At 40.0% G+C, this 16,733-nt stretch overlaps 1 long non-coding RNA gene across 1 annotated transcript in view; it reads right to left on the bottom strand.

Annotated features, from left to right (window-relative positions):
* Window positions 1–4,499: 4,499 nt before the first annotated feature.
* The window catches only part of LOC133386521 (uncharacterized), a 24,216-nt gene continuing 11,982 nt past the window's right edge, over window positions 4,500–16,733 (bottom strand). The window contains exons 2-3 of the long non-coding RNA XR_009763267.1: window positions 11,245–11,430; window positions 4,500–5,352 (exon numbers count right to left, since the gene is read on the bottom strand). This is a non-coding gene — a long non-coding RNA (uncharacterized LOC133386521). The remainder of the gene's footprint in view (window positions 5,353–11,244; window positions 11,431–16,733) is intronic.

Here is a 16,733-nt window from a genome sequence, read left to right as displayed (position 1 = left end):
TAAGGGCAAGGCCCTTTCCAAGCTTACGTGCCAAGCCAGAAGTCCAGAAGCGAGGTCAGTAGAGGTCCGGGTTCAATTGCCAAGGGGTCAGTCCAAGGTAAGGTTCAGGGAATCTGGAAACACACAAAGCCACGCCTGACATTGTAGTCAGCAACAAGCTGAAGCCAAGGTTTGTCTTTTAAGGAGCAGGTTTGTCAGCAGGTGTGAGCCATCAGCGTTTTGGCCTTAAGTGGACAGGCCTGCCCCTCTTCTGCCTGACCTTCTGTTGTCTACGTTCTGCAGGTGAGGGAGGAGTATCCTGTTCACTGTCTGCGTCTGGCTGAAGGGCTTCAGCTGTGTCTGGGGTGCTTTGCAGCTGAGGGGGAGAAGGAGCTGGGTTCATAGGAGTTTCCTCCGTTTCTCCTTCTGGGTCTGCTGCTTCTGGGTCTGCTGCTGTTACTCCTGAGTCATCCTTGTCTGATGAGTCCTCCGACGGGGCCATGACACTGATATTCTCTTTCAGATGGTACAGGAATTCCATCACCTCTGTTCTTCCACATATGAGGCTATTTTATTTGTGGCCGTGGCCCTAACCACTTTCTATGGCACTTTCCACCTGACTGAGTTCTTGGCTAGCTCTAGGCTTGACACTTCGGGCAGGGCCTTGTGTGTTGGGGATTGCGTGCTAGCCGACACCACGGTCCATCTGATGTTGTGGATGTCAAAAACTGGCCAGAGGGGTAAGGGGAGGCCAGTTGTCATGAGATGCTGCCGTTTGACTGTGTTATGCCCAGCTACAGCACTAAGGGCTTTTCTTTCTGTCAGGCCAGCGGGCCACGGTTATTTGTTCATCCACCTCGATGGGTCTGCCCTGACGCAGTTTCAGTTCTGGTCCGTTATTTGGAGAGCCTTGTTGGCTTGTGGGTGACATTCTGGAATGTTTGGATTGCATTCTTTCCGGATTAGGGCTGAGGCTACTGCTGTGTGGGCTTTCCTCCGGAGGACATTCAAGCCATTGGCAGATTGCGATCTGCAGTTTACAAGGCTTATGTTTGGCTGTGATGGGCTCATTTGTTCTGACTGTTTCCCTCTTTTCTGTTCCTGCAGATTTAGGGTCCCTACCGGCCCCAGCCCATGTGGTTCTCTGTGGCCACTCAGTCCTCTTCTGGGCTCAGAGGAGGGCCAGTTCTGCTACAGCTGGGACACAGTTGCACCTTTCGGCTTGGGCTACGGTGCATTGGGTGGCTAAATGGGGAATGTTACGGGGAGAATTTATTCTGACCATGTTAAGAATAATGTCTGTTGGCCCAGTACCACAGCTTTTAGTGGTACATTTGGGAGAGAATGACTTGGTGCAGCATTCAGGTTTTGACCTGCTGCATAGGGTTATCCATGACTTTTGATGGATCAGTTTTCCTGACCTGTTCCTTGTGTGGTTGGACATGCTGGAGTGTAGGTCTGGCGTGGCGCCGTTCATCCTAATAGGATTGACAGGGCTAGGCGCTGGGTGAATAAGATGATCTGGAAAATGGTTTTGGCTATGGGGTGGGCCTACATACAGCATGGTGGGATATGTTATGATTCTCCCCATTTGTTTAGGGATGATGGTGTTCACCTTTCGGTTCAGGGTTGCGATTTCTTTTTTGGAGGACCTGCAGTTGCGTTTGTCCGAACTGTTTATGTGGGGTGAGAGGTGATCAAGCTGCAGATGTTCACCTCTCATGGCATGGAGTTTGGGCAGGTGAGGAAGACGGGGGGTAAACAACAGGTATACTGAGGCATTATTGGGCAAAGGGCACCTTTTATGAAACCACTACTGCTTTTTGCTTGGGGGGACCTGGGGGGTGCCCTTGTGAACTTACTTGCGCATTGGGGTGAATGCCAGGATGGTGGGGCCATGATGCGGAGGTGAGGTGCACACCCAAGGCTCAGCCAGCAAGGAGGGATGGAATAGCTTCTCCATCCTTGGCTGGGCAGCCACCACCGATGGTTGCTGACATTCCCAGGGGACTGGAGGGATTCTGCCTTACCAGATGGAGTTTAGCTCTCACCTGCCCAAACAGTTTGAATTTGGCTTGAATTGGTTTGATTTGGTTTAATTTCCTTCATTCAGACAATTTAACTGTAGTTCTTCCAAAGGAGGATTGTTATATTTGAATAAATATAACATTTCACTAGTACCATGTCTCTGAGTGTTCTTTGCGGGTGTGGTGGCAATATACAGAATCAACAACAGAAAATATTGTGAGATATTCCAGAAGGAGTTAACTGTGATTAATTGCTTTTTACTCCTGTTCAATTTCTTGATTTAGATGTCTGATTCAAGGAATTGTCAGCAGAAGAGTATATATCCTCATTTAAATTATATATCACTAATATAACAGTACAGGATGCTATTAAGCAGCTACATAGAACTGAAAGCATTTTCTTGATCAAGGTCTTGTTTTGTTTGGCAGGTTTCCATGACCTCCTATTGTTGACAAAACTAGCAGCAATTCCTATTTGAAGTGCACCAGAAGATGATCTTGCTCTACAAATGCTGCTTCTTTGGAGTCTTCACAGGATTTATCTCTAAATTAATATTTTTGTTGAACACACTCGCTATACACCTTACATAATCTTTAAATTATAGGAAAACGCTAGAAGGGTATTCTGAGACTCAGCTGCTGGAGTAATGCTAGAGATTTATAGCTCTCTGAAGTCAACATATGAAACTGACCTACAGCACACCAGGCCTGCTATTTCCCTTTCCTGATTCATGATAAGTGCAGCTGTCTCCAAATAACCCTTTAGAGTCCATTAATGCCCAGTTCACCCCCTCATGGTAAATATATGCACATCTCTATGTCCAATTTTGAGCGTGCAGTTGCCAAGTTGAACAGAAAATGAGATATTTCTAGTTTTATCCCTTTCCAACATACCCAAAAGATGTGATGATAAACATCTTTGTATTTATGTTTCTTACTAAATATGCAGTAATTTTAAATTAACAGCCACGGGATTGTATCCAGTGGTGGATTTCCTCTAGTGGAAGCACTCCTACCTGTATGAAGTGAAGCACCCAATTTTCGCTGATCCTGCCCCCCCTACATACTGCAGCTGTCAGTGGTTTATATTTCATAGTGTTCCACAGGGGGCCCCCAACCCTCAAGGGCTGCTTTTCAGAAGGCATAAGGACCACATTGGGTATGAGGGGTTGGCAAAAAAAAAAAAAGTGCTAGTGTTTTCTGCAGTATAGCCGCCACTGGATATACAGGCAATTGACTAAAGACAGTAAAATTATATCTCCCTTGCTTGATGGATTTTTAATCTTCCCTTAGAATAATCCCTGAGGTTCTATGCTGTCTTGGTTACAAGCATCACACACAAGATGCAACTAATTAACAAAACCTTTCTACAGGATAATGCAAAGGTAAATATTGAAAAGGGACAGGAAAGCAATTTTTTTAAATGTCAGCAAACCCCATTTTTGCTTTCGTTTGGTTTTCATTAAGAAAATATACATTGTTTTCAACTTGGAAAAGTTATTAGTGGCATTAGATTGAGCAAAAAGCTTTGGCTTGTTGGAGATGAAGTCTTTGTTTAAACATCAGTGATGGGGTTTTTGTGTGTGCCATTGTCTAATCTGTCAGATTAGATGAGCATGTGTATTTAGGGGTGCAAAGATGTGCTGCTGCACCTGCTGTTCAAAGCTGTGAATTCACAACTCTTCTGACTATTAAAATATGTTGTGCTGGGAGCTTTTTCATTGTAAAGGGACTGTTGGTGGTTGCATGTTTGAAGTGTCACAAGTGTCAAGCCCGATTACAATCATAATAATCACTCCAAAATAGCCTCTTATTTTGACCGTTCAATGTTAATGTGCAAGAAATTAAAAGCCAGGTAGCTAATTGTTTTTCTGTGCTGTTCAGTTGATTGTCTACTATGTTTATATACAATAAAAGATGAACCTTATTTTTAAAAAATATTAATGAAGAAATGAATAGAACAGAAATAAATAGGATGACAAGGCATTTAAATGGCATTTTAGCAATAACCAGTTTCCTTTAAAGATTTTTTTTTCTTTAACATTATATATCTTCTGGCTTCAGTGCTAATGATGTCCTTTTTGTTTGCCTCAGATTCACATAATATTATATTACTGTTCTTTTGACCATACACACTGGATCTTCATCTTTAGAGACATACTTACTATTTTACTCATTTATATAGTAGACCTGGTAACTTTATATATTTGACAATCTAGTTTGAGTTTTATCCTTCAGCACAGAAAATGATCCATATATTTTCATCCAGTTGAGATACAAAGCTTATGTTGTGGTCATTGTTAAAGAACATAGTTCACTTTCTGATTTTGGTTTTATTTATTAGTTTTTTGGAGCCATGAATAGGACTTCTTATATAAATAACCAGAAATATATAGCAAACAGTATCTTTATTTTATTTATAATAAACAATATAAACAACAATAATGTTATAGAACTCTCTAAATATCTGAGTTAGGACAGTGAATTGCTACCTTGTTCTTCTAATTCATGCTCTTTTAGATTTCATATGCTTCCCCCCCAATTTTTTTTTAAACGACAACATGTAAATACAGTGTAAGAAATGTATAGGCAAGCCTAATACTGTTCACATATATTGTTCAAAGTGTGACAGCTGCTCTTTATAAAATTATGCCTAGAAAGATCCACATCTATTGTCACTTTCGCAATACCAATCAATTCATCACAAAGTGAACAGTCCCTTATCTTGATAGGTTTTTTTAGGGATCTTAGACTTGTATGGCCTCATTAATTCAGGGAGTATATGACAGTTCAAAGGTTTCTTAAAACCAGCCATAAGTTTTGCATTAAAAGTCTGCTGTGCAATGTGACAGGCACATTCTTATCAGGCCAGAATTCCTACCCTCATTAGAGGAAAAGTTTGTCAAACAAAAGAAATCCAATCTATCAATTCTGTTTTCTCCCCAATAAGTTTTTGTAACATAATTACTTATCGTCAATACAATGTATTTATTATTAATGATAATAATGTAGTATAATGTAGTATAATGGAGGAAAGCTAAGGAAATTTGGCTATGGGAATGGAGATTCAATGGCTATGGTTGTTACCTAGAGACTCCATAGTCCTATTCAGCCATTCCCTGTATGTGATGACAAAGGGGCTGTGGGGCTGCACCTTTTGCCATGCCTCCTTTGCTATGCAGCTCCTTCCAGTTTCTTCAGTGTTCTTCAGGGGAAATGTCTGTACTCGTGTTGGCTCCTTGCATGACTGAGTACCCTGATCATGCAGGTTTCCAGATTGAATGGGGATCTTCCACAACTACAGCAGGCTCCCTCCTGCAGATGTTTGCTCTGAACAGATGGAAAGCTGGAAGAAGCCAGAAAAGAATGGCGGTGAGGTTAAAGGCATGGGACCATGGCCCTTTGTACTCAAGTTGCTCGTTCATGCAGGTAAGGGTTAAACAGGGTTGTTATCAGAAGTACACACAACAGGCAATCAAGAGAGCTATGCACAGGGTGAACAGCTTTCAAATGACCCCGACGTGGAGCCACTGCCAGAGCTTGGAAGATTACTTTTAAAAAGAAATAAATTACAATTACTGTTACATGGCCCCAAAAAGGAATAAATTACTATGACTAGTACAATTGTTCTGAAAGGAATCGATTTCTTTACTGTTACTCAAAAGGAATCTCTACAATTGCAGTTAAGTTACTTAAAAAAAACCTTAGAGTGCCTACAAGGTGCTGGCCTTGGCTGCTGCACACGTAAGTAGCCTAAATCAACATTAAAAATAACACACACACATAGAGGTAGTAGAATAATTCTTTTTATCCATAAGATAGCAGTAGTGGTCTCTTTGCTGGTACAGGAGGTGGGGAGGGAGGCAGAGGCCACCACTCAGATCTTTGCGTGTCAAACCAAGTGCAACCCCCCACACACACACTCAACCATCTCCCAGACCCTGCCCTGCCACCAACTAATGCACACCTACCCAAGCAAACATTTTTCCCTGGGGTGCAAAAAAGTTAAAACACTGCAAATGCAGCAAAGTAGCGAGGGAGGATGGCAGAGGCTTCTTCATGTGCAACTGCAAACAGTATTAACATCACACATAGTCTTTCACAGTTCATCATCTCCATTCCACTGCTGCTCCTTCTCCTCCTTCATCCACATCCTTGCCCTCTGGCTCCTTCCTCCACTCCATTCTTCTCCATCACCATCTATTTTTTGTAACAATTGTTTTCTACACTCCACACTGTCTCGCTCTCCACCTCCTTCCTCGTTGCCTCCTAAACACCTGAGGAGCATGAGGGAAAAGTGATGCTATGCAGAAGCCCACTTTGAGGCACATGATTTTCATCCACTAATCAGAGGAGCAGAAGACTGTTGGCTCGAGACGCTGAGTCATTCCCCGAGTTGGGAATGGGTTAAACTAAGCACTGTAAATGTGTGAAGGTCACACAGCTGTACTGCATCAAAGGGCTTGGCTATAAAGCCCAAGCACAGAGTTCAGTTTGTGTGGGGGGAAGAAATAAAGAAGTATATGTTGGTGACGACTCTTTGGAGGTCTGATAAAGTTTGTTTTACTTGCACAAAGACTTTGTGTGTGGAAGTGATTCTTGCTGCTCTTACTAGCCAAGCTATCCGGGCAAACGCACACCTCTGTGTTCTCCGAGCAACTAGCATTGATTGGCCTGTTGGTTCGGGACATAGAGCCTAACAAAGACTTCCCCTGCTCCCCCCCAGTAACGCCCAAAAGTAATACTGGAAACATTACAATTACTCCTCAAAAGTAATACAATTATTCCTTGTTCTATTACAATCAAAATGTAAAGAAATTACACACTCATTTCTCAAAAAAGTAATAAATTACAAGTAATTCGTTTTTTGTAACTAATTACTTCCAAGCTCTGGCCACTGCCATAGGGAAATGTTTCTAGCAGCCTTCATATGGTGTTTGTAATTGTTTTGTTGTCCCGAAGCACATGGTCAGTGTGGCCGCCCCACAGAGTTCTTGATACTATGCAGGAAAAGCATCCAAAAATGTTGGATTTTATCTTTCCAATAAGTATCTCCAACTAGAAAAGGCCTTATCTAATAAGGAGTGTATCGAGGGTAATATTACTATGTGGCCTTGCCCAGTTTTTGGAAGACAGGATCCTTTGTGGCAGGCTTTCACTCTTCACTCCATTGCCTTTATTTCCTATGCCTCCTCCATTGTAGCATGGACACAAATGTGGAAGACCAACATCAACATTAGGCAAGATGGGGAGGGGATGTACCTAAACTTCAGATTTTTAAAAGTGACCAAACAGGAATACTGGATTTTGTTATATTATCTGTTGCATTTGGGTGGTATTCAATTTAAATGTTGTGCTGGCACTATTGCACCAGGATTTCCCCCCTCTCTTCCCCCTGTGCCATCCCTAAATGTGCTCTGGAGAGTTGAAGGAAATCCCGAAACAGATTTAGGAGGTTTGTGTAGGGAGGAGAGGGGGAGATTGTTCTGTTGTGCAAGGAGAAATGCTTACGCTGACAGAATGATCTGCTTAGCTCCACATATACTCCACGAATACTACCCTTTGTTAGTAGATGGAAGACAGGATGAATAATTGTCTGATCTAGGATGCTTATGTGCTCCTGTGCTAAAAATAAACAGGTGTGTGCCCAGGTTGTCTCACTATGCATGGACAAATATGTGACTGAACTGTAATGTTCGTACATTTCAAAGGTTGGGGTATCTTTGGGGGGGTAGAACCTCTCACAAATGTGGTGGAACCGGTGCTATGGGTCGTAGTTCTAGTTGGGTAAATGTGTTAGACCCATCTGGAAAATATCCCCAGAAAAATCAAAAGCAGACTTCTAAAATTGCAGATCTAAGAGATATCTCTTCAGAGAACCCTTAACAAAGTTCCCCAGCATTTCCAAATAATGTCCAATTACTCAGTACCATTCTTAAAATAAATGTGTTTGTTTTCCAAGCTTAAGAATGGTTAGACTTTTCAAAGGTTAATAAGTTTTAGAATTGCAGTTCTTCGCTTAAAGAAGCAAACAGTAGAACATTTACTCATATTTAGTTCACCAAAATACATCTCTGTCAAATTTTGAAAAGCAACTCCCATTACAGGTGGAACATTTTGATTATAAAGGGGGTAATAAGATTTTTAAAAGTCTAATGAAAAAAATACAACTTTGGCATGTCAGTGTTCGTTGTCATTCTTTGGGTGATTTAAAACAATAGTTGAGATACAAGAGGCAGCATTCAGTGCTGCAGAAGCTTGATCAATTTAAGTGTGACATTCTGTAAAATATGAAAAAATACAGATAATGTGAAATGACATATTGTGCAAAAGGAGGGGTAATGAAATAGGACCATAAAATTGAAAAGTGAGAAGAGCTTTGACTGACCACTTCGAATCCCTGTTTAGCCAATGGAACAGAAAATTTTATAAAGTGTAAAGCCAAGGCAGGAAAAGGGCTATTCACACTCTGCTTCAGTTGATAGGATTAGTATATTATTGTGGTTGAATAGGAGTTTGGGTTGTGTCAGCATCAATTTTACAGAAGTGTTAAATTTGAATTTTAGAAAGTTCTGTACTACAGCAAAACAAAACAAAACAAAAAACCTACCCCAAATACTCCCATCTCAAATAGTCATCTCAGTGATTATTAAGATAATGGAATATAAATAATTTCACTGCTTAAGAAATAAGATTCTAATGGAATATAAATAATTTAACCACTTGCCACTCAACACTGTCAATGGACTGCATCACTGGCTACTTTTGCTGATAGCTCCCCTGTATGTGGTAGGGAGTGAGAGTGTGTCTTACCTCCCCACTCATCTAGTTAATTTGCCCCAGGCACGACACCATTGGTTATTTATGTGGGGGCATAATGTTCCAATCGGGCTTACACACATACAATCTAAAGTGTGTAGACTCAGATTGTGCAGTCAGTTCCTGGATTTTTCTTAGTAAATCCGCAATGTTAAATGGGTCACACTGGAACATTACAACCCTGTATGAAGGGCCAGTGGTACCTAAGGTGGGGGAGGCATGTTGGGTGGGCCAGAAAATAAGTCATTCTCTTCCACTCCCCATCACATGTAGCAAGGAATTGCAGGAGGTATGCCCCAGTGTGATCCAAGATCCATCTTTTGGAATAAAGTGTGTATCAGTTTGTCTCTCTGTTGAGATCATTGACAGAGGTTGTCCTCCAGGTGCCATTGCTATCAAAGGTAAGGTGCCTGGTAATATATGAGAGAGAGAGACTTCCAGGTGGTGGCATCCTGCTTATGGAATTCCCTTCTCAGGGAGGCCCACCTGGTGCAAACATCACTATCTTTTTGGTGCCAAACAATATTTTTCTTCACCCAAGTTTTTAAAGTTTACACTGCTCCAGCTGCTGCTATGGTTTTATTGTATTGCTGGGACTGTATTTATACATCTCTGCGTAAACTAACTTGGATGCATGACTGATGGGTAGTGTAGAAATACTTTAAGCAGTAACCAAAGGGATGATCATCATGTAGAGGCCCATTAAATTAAACATTTATTTTATTTTAAAGCCATTGGGAGAAATCTTTATGGAAGTTAGAGCATGATGCCATCATTATGAAACCATGTTCTATTTCTCTGTTACATCTGAGTCAGGTGAGGCAGTGTACAGGTCCTAGACTAATGCCTGGATGCAGTAGTAAACTGGATGAAGGCCGATAAACTGAAGCTGAATCTTGATAAACTAGATAAACTGCGTGTGAGCAGTTCCCAGAATCAGGTGACTGGAACTCTATCTGAAAAAGCAAGTGCATATTTTGGGGGTGTTCCTGGAACTATCACCATCAATGGAGGCCCAAATGGTGGCAGTGGCTAGGAGTGCCTTTTATGAGCATCAGTGTAATGTGAGTAGGAACTCAAGTGAATTAGTTATAGTTGTATGGGGGAATCAGTTGGGAGAGGGACCAGTTGGAAAACGAAAGTAGAGCTCTTGGTTATGCTGCAACAGACTGTTAAGTAAAGTTTGTTCCTTCTAACGAGTATTTGTGATTCATTTCAACTCTTGCAAATATTACAATCAGCTAGTATGCCACATTGGCCATTCCTGGATCAGGATAACTAGGCTACACTGACCCATGGATTGGTAACTTCAAGGTTGGATTACTGGAATGTGTTTTAGATGAGGCTGGCCTTAGGCTTGGTTCAGAAGCTTCAACTGGTGCAGAATGCAGTGGCTAGGCTGCTACCTGGCACACTCTACCACATGCATGTGACACCACTCCTCACTGGTTGCCAATATGCTAGTTTAAATTTAACCAGTTTAATGTTTGTTTTTTTTACTAGTAAGGGACTTGGTTATCTGAGAGAAAGCCTTCTCCCCACCTGCTCGCTAAGATCTTCAGGGAAGCTCCTCCTGGTAGACTATCTAGTGAAAACCAAGAAGAAGGCATTCTTTGTAATGATATGTTATGTTATGTTATGTTAATGTAAAATGTTAATGTAAAAGGCCCTCAAGGCGGCTTACAGAAAAAGTAAACACAAATATAAAAAAAATCAACAAGGCAATACACCAATAAAGCAATACATTGTACAAAAAATTAAATTAAATAGCAAATAACATTATATTAAAGAAAAATATCCAGGAACAACATTCCATCTTGCTTGGACTTACAGCTATTTCAAGGGGCGGTACACCAGTCCTTTTATACCTGTGTTGCAAAATAATCTCCCTTTAGAGATATAGCAAGCACCTTTGGTGCTGTTTCCACCAGCAGCTAAACATTTTTATTTCACACAGTCATTTACTATCCATTAATTGGCCAATGCTCATTGTTTTTTGTGTATCTATGCAGTTGGATATGATTTTATTATATTGTTATTATATCATTTTACACTGCTTTGGTAATTTTAAAGTGAAAAGTGGTATATAAATCTTTTAATTAAATAAATATTGAGGAGAGGACAACATTGCTAATGTAATATGCTAACAGCAGATATACTGACTGGTTCTACAAAGGTTCTGTGGTTGTCAATAGTAGCAAATGTAGCGGAGCAGAGCCATGGAACAATCCTTCTGACCACAGCATTGTGGCTGCTTATAGTTTATAGTTTATTTATATACCACTTTTTGGCCAAAAGGCCCCCAAAGTGGTGAACAACATATTAAAACATATTACAAAAAAAATACATAAGAAATAACCGGTAAAAATATACAGTAAAATTACAATTCAACACGAACAATGCAAATACAAATACTTACCTGGACGGGGCTGGCTAGGACAGGATGGTGATGAGATTGAGTTGTGCAGTTGCACTGATGTGATCGCCACCATCAATCAGGCACCCATCAGGTTGGTGCAACTGCATGGCCCCAACCTCACTGCTGCTCCATTCCACCACACACATCACTGCTGGTGGTTGCTAAAATGGATTCTCTGTGGTATAGCTGTAGTGTAGGAAAGACAAGAAGGAAGAACTGGCAGAACAACACAAGACAGTCATGGCGGTTGCTGAACGTGTGGGGCAGATGAGTCAAAATGGCAGAGATGATTCAATGTACAGTCAGTGGTGCACTTAGGTGAGTTTAGGTGCTTCTGGACAATACGGTGTTATGGGTCTTCCCCTTGTTGATGATAATGTGTATTACTTCACTTACTTCAAATTGTGGTAAGCCAGCTTTGCTGTGCTTGAAGGCCTTCCTGTTCATTCTGCTGAGTGAAGCCCTGGACTTCTGCCCCAAAGTCCTTCCTTGATGGCACTACTATGCTTTCAGAGGGCCCTTGCACTGAACCACACTATTTCTTACCTATGCCCCTTTCCTGTCTTTTCACATACACATAATGCGCACATATATATGTCAGCAATGAGATGTACACAAAACACACAATTTACATCTGTTCACTGCAACCTGATCTGCAGTATAGACAGCATTCTTCAATATAAACTGAATTCTGGTTTTCATAATGTCCAGGCCTATCTATATTAAAACAAACAAAAAAACTCTTCAGCTGTCACTACATCATTGCTCCTCTCTTTTGAAATAATGGAGCAGCATTGTTGAAAGTTACACAGAATTCTTCATACTGGAAATCTAAATATTTACATCAAAGCTGGAGTCATTTATTTTATGGGGTATTTTGCTTTTGCTAATGATGAAACAAGATAGAAATGGACATACTTCAACTACTACAACAACAGCAACACAGAAAAGCTTTATAAAACAGGACTTTGTTTGTCATAGATTAAATATATCCCATCATTTTTAAGGGACAATGCATTCATATGGGATTTAATGAAAGTAAAATAATCTCCACTCAGGTACTCTTGCTTTAGGGTGAAATATCACACTTTTAAATGAAAATTATTCCACTGACTGCAGTAAAGATTTCACTTTCCCCCCCTCTTTTTAAAAAAATGAGATATAAACAATGGCCCCAATCTAGTGAGGAACAATCCTTCATTTATCAAATTGCAAAAACAAAAGGAAATGAAAGAGGTGCAAAGTATCCCTCATGCAGCAATTTTGAAGAGTGTGCACAGGTGACCCCATTCTGAAGATCTACTGCTGTTCCTGCAGTTGTGAAAGACACAATATTTGGGAGAGTAGGCCAGCTATATCTTCCCTTTCTCACTGATCATCTTTTTGTCAAAGGGAAAGATCCATAAGTTCTATTGTGGAATGGATCTGGGCAATTGTGTCTCAGGATGGGCAAATCTGTCTACAGCTGGCCTGTGTCAGTTTCACATGTTTTTACCCATAGTTCCATTATGTTCCCTAATGAAAAATTCTCACAAAATAAGTTTTTAAATATGTATTTTAATATTATTTTCATCTCAAAACATGTTGGGATTAAAATACACTGCTGAGAACTGTGTCACAACATTCAGAGAACTGCAAAATCCAGGGGACACTTTAGCAAAGTTCCAATCTGCTCATTAGTCCGAGAAGTTTCATAACAGGAATTTACAGACGTTGAATTCTGCAAGCATGCTTAACTATGGCAAATATATTTCAAGGCAATCTTTTTTTAATTACATGTATATAAAATATTAAAATACATTTTCATAGCAAAAAAGAGCTAACAGAAAGCTAAATAAGGAATCACATGCTAGTCTCACATATACATACCACCTATTAAAATGAAAGGGAATAAACATATTATTAAGATATTGGGGGGGGGATATAGCTTATATGTGAGGATTGTAGCGAGTGGGAAAATGTTTAAAATAAATATCATGCCCTGACAAAGAATCACATGTGGGTAATCTAAAGGAAGTTTTAAATTCATGGTTGTCATTGTATTGGAAGCATGTTTTTAATATAGAAGGCTGAATGAAATGCCCTTTGACAGTACATCTAATCCTATGATTTTTTATTATTTTAAAAGATCCTTACAAAAGACCTTAAGATTTTTTTAAGGTGCATAACTTTCTCTTTTAACATATATTTATTAAACTATAATCATATAAAGGATGTTATTAGTATTATTGTATTCCCTTTTCTAATGTCCAGGACATAGTAACACATCAGCAAAAGGGTGACTCATTTCACAAGGTGTGAACGTATATTACATTTCATCGAAAGCCTCATATAAAACAATTGTTTCTGCACCATCAAAATAATGAAAACAAGACAATTCTATGGGATGAATCATTCTTAAAAATATATGTTTTATGGAAGTTATGAACAATTCCTAAAGACTTAGATTTGCTATAATAGTATACCTTAGGACAGCCTGGAGGAATCAATATTCAGACTTACATTTTTATGTGCCAGATTAGTCTTTATATTTGTTTTGATAGAAAAGCAGGCAACAGCCTATTTCATGGACAATAAATTCAAGATAGTAATGAGGAGATGATATTGCCTCAGCTAACTGTGCCCAGATTGGAGGGTCACATCTCTGACACAGATCTAGTATGGTCCTTAATGAATCAATATACTTGATTAGAATTGCTTTATTTTTATAGCCCAAAATAGCTTTGCATGGAAAACTGGCTCATTTTAAATAGGGTAAAGAGAATCACTTTGCAGTAAAATAAAAAGAAGAGCCAAGATGTTTCAGCAAAGTTCTTCATGATATGTGGTTCCTTTTTAAAAAAATTCAGAATATTTAGATTAATAAAATTGAGTACAGATAATACAATGCCTCTATTCCTCAGCATGGTTAATAGCTTGTTTTGCATCTTCTGTGGTTGTACAATATCATATCAAAACATATTTTTCCTCTGGAGTAGCACATTAACCTGGTTATGGAGCCCATGACTGGCAGTTCCTTTTCCACTTCCATACTAAATTATCACACTTTTCTTACTATTTTACTTTGTTTTCTTTCAAAATGTGCACACTCTCATTCACAGTCCCTCTATTGTTTCTAATTCTATATTTACACCTCTCCTTTCTTCCAACTCTGTTTTAAATCAAATGATGCTACATTCTCAGATCTCTGCATCGGGACACTTTTGTTTTGCAGGGGATGAACAGATACAACTTTCTTTCATGTTTTATAGGAGATGGTTTTATTGAAACCACTCATAGATGAAGCAAATTTGTTTTCTGTTCTTCTAGAGACCAGGACCTAGAACCAGGACCTGTTTCACGTCACAAAAGGAGATTTTGAATAAACATTGGGAAGAACTTCCTCATGGTACAAGCTGCTAGACTGTGGAAGAGACTTCAGCAGAAGGTGCTGGATTTCCTTTGGTAGACATGTATTAAGCAGAGTATTGATGGCCTCTTGTCAGGGATGCTGTAGCAGCAGACTTCCTGCATCATCAGGGGATGGAACTAGATTATCTCTGAGATCCCTTCCAACTTGAAAAGTGGAGGGGGGAGGGACTTAAGTGTTGTTAAGAGGGCGCATTTAAAAAAACAATGTTTTGCTTGAACTAACTTTCCAAAACTTGAAAATTATGTATTTATATAATTAATAATTTCCTGGTTTCTGAGAAGATGTTGGGGAAGCAATATATTGGAGATGCATTGCATTCTCTATCCAACTCATAAAATGGCTTTTGGAAGAGACAAGACTGCAGGCAAAACAGGAAAGCTAACTGTGGAAGGGTGTACTCCACAAAGCTGCAGAGCAACTTGAAGAGTCCATTCTTCCTCCCTCTTCTGCCTTACTCAAAAGATCACGTCCGGTGAACATGGCCAGATTTTTCCCGTGCCATTGGTCCTTTGGGACTAATGACACAGAAAGATGTAAGTAATGTTGGGAGGGAAAAGTAATCCCCCTTTCAACTTTAGGCAGTCTTAAACTATACCAAATCATATTTATGTGCTGGTTGACTTTTTTTATTTTTTGAAGCTTCTCTCACTGGAACTGGTTCTCAGAAAAGCAGGGAGCTTCAGTGTCAGCGTGTCATGTCTGAAGTTGTTTGGAGATTCCTTATTCTTTTCTTTATAGCAGCACCCCACATGGGTATTTATTTATTCTTAAATTATAAACTATGCCTTCATCCAGAAATGGGTTTCAGGGCAATATACATACAAAATCTGCAATACATTATTAGAACGTTATTACCACAATATAATACAATTAAGAGGAATAAAACTATTTTACCAGTTGAAAATACAGTAATTTAAAATGCCTGGACAATTTAAAAAGTTTTAACCTGGTGCCCTAAAAAATATATTGTGAGCACCAGGCATGCCTCCCTCAGGAAGCCATTCTAAACCTGGGGTGTCATCACAGAGAAGGCCTTGTCTTCTGTACACGTACACAGAGAAGAACCTCCTCTGATTATCGTAATGCATATGCAGGTTGATTAAGAGGAAGTGCTCCTTCAGATATTTGGTCCCCAAGCCTTTAGGGCTTTAAAGGTGTCAAAGATATGCACTGGTTATTAAACTGGATTAGATAGGTGTCTATTTGTTGTAGCTTTACCACTAGTATCAAATCTGCCCCCAAACATTCTAAAATCAGAAGCTGTGACCAGCATTTGAGGGAACAACAGTAGCTCTTCATATCAGAAGAGAAACCTAACTAGGGTACCAAGTTAATTAACTGCTAACACAAAGTATAGGATGAGGCAAGGCTTGTCCTTACCAATACATATCTTGGTGTTTTGAAGCTGTCTGAGGTTATCACAAAGCAACGGCCAGGATCAAGCAACTGCTGGTTGCAACATGACCCATTAGGAATAGAAGCAAGAACTAGGAATTGAGGCAACATTGTGACATTTGTCTAAACATAGAGGTTGCGGCGTGGGGGTGGGGTGGGAAACAATAGTTAAGCTACATAAAATGGGGCTGAGCCAAAAATTATGTACAGAAAACTTTCAGCCAAAATGTGGGTGGAATTAGGGATGTGAAATGTAGGCTGCGACCAGCACCACAGGTGCACCTTATTTCACCACTGCCAATTTCAAGCAGCTGCGGAAGCCCTGATGCTTCTCCCAGTGGTTGCCAGTTGGTGGCAATGTCATCCTGTATCATTCTGAGGGTGATTGTGGAAAAATAAAACGGCAGGTGGCAGCCAATGGCCACCAGGAGGAATGCCTCACCTGCACCACCCAACATTACTCCGAATCTCTGAAAATTGCCAAACTTGTGGGAAGCATTTTGGCCCAGCTTTAAATTATGAAGTCCTGCCTATGCAGTTAAAACATAAGGAATTCATTACAAGATGGTGATGGTCCATAGCTTAGATGGTCACAAAATCATGGAGAATAGGTCTTTTCCTGATAGCTGAACGTCCATATTCAGAGGCACTAGACCTCTAAGTACGAGATGGTGGCAGGAAC

Source organism: Rhineura floridana, chromosome 1 (assembly GCF_030035675.1).
Source record: "Rhineura floridana isolate rRhiFlo1 chromosome 1, rRhiFlo1.hap2, whole genome shotgun sequence".
In the NCBI taxonomy this organism is placed as follows: Eukaryota; Metazoa; Chordata; class Lepidosauria; order Squamata; family Rhineuridae; genus Rhineura; species Rhineura floridana.
The sequence above is the reverse complement of the archived record's forward strand: the minus strand, read 5'-3'. Positions and strand labels throughout refer to the sequence as shown.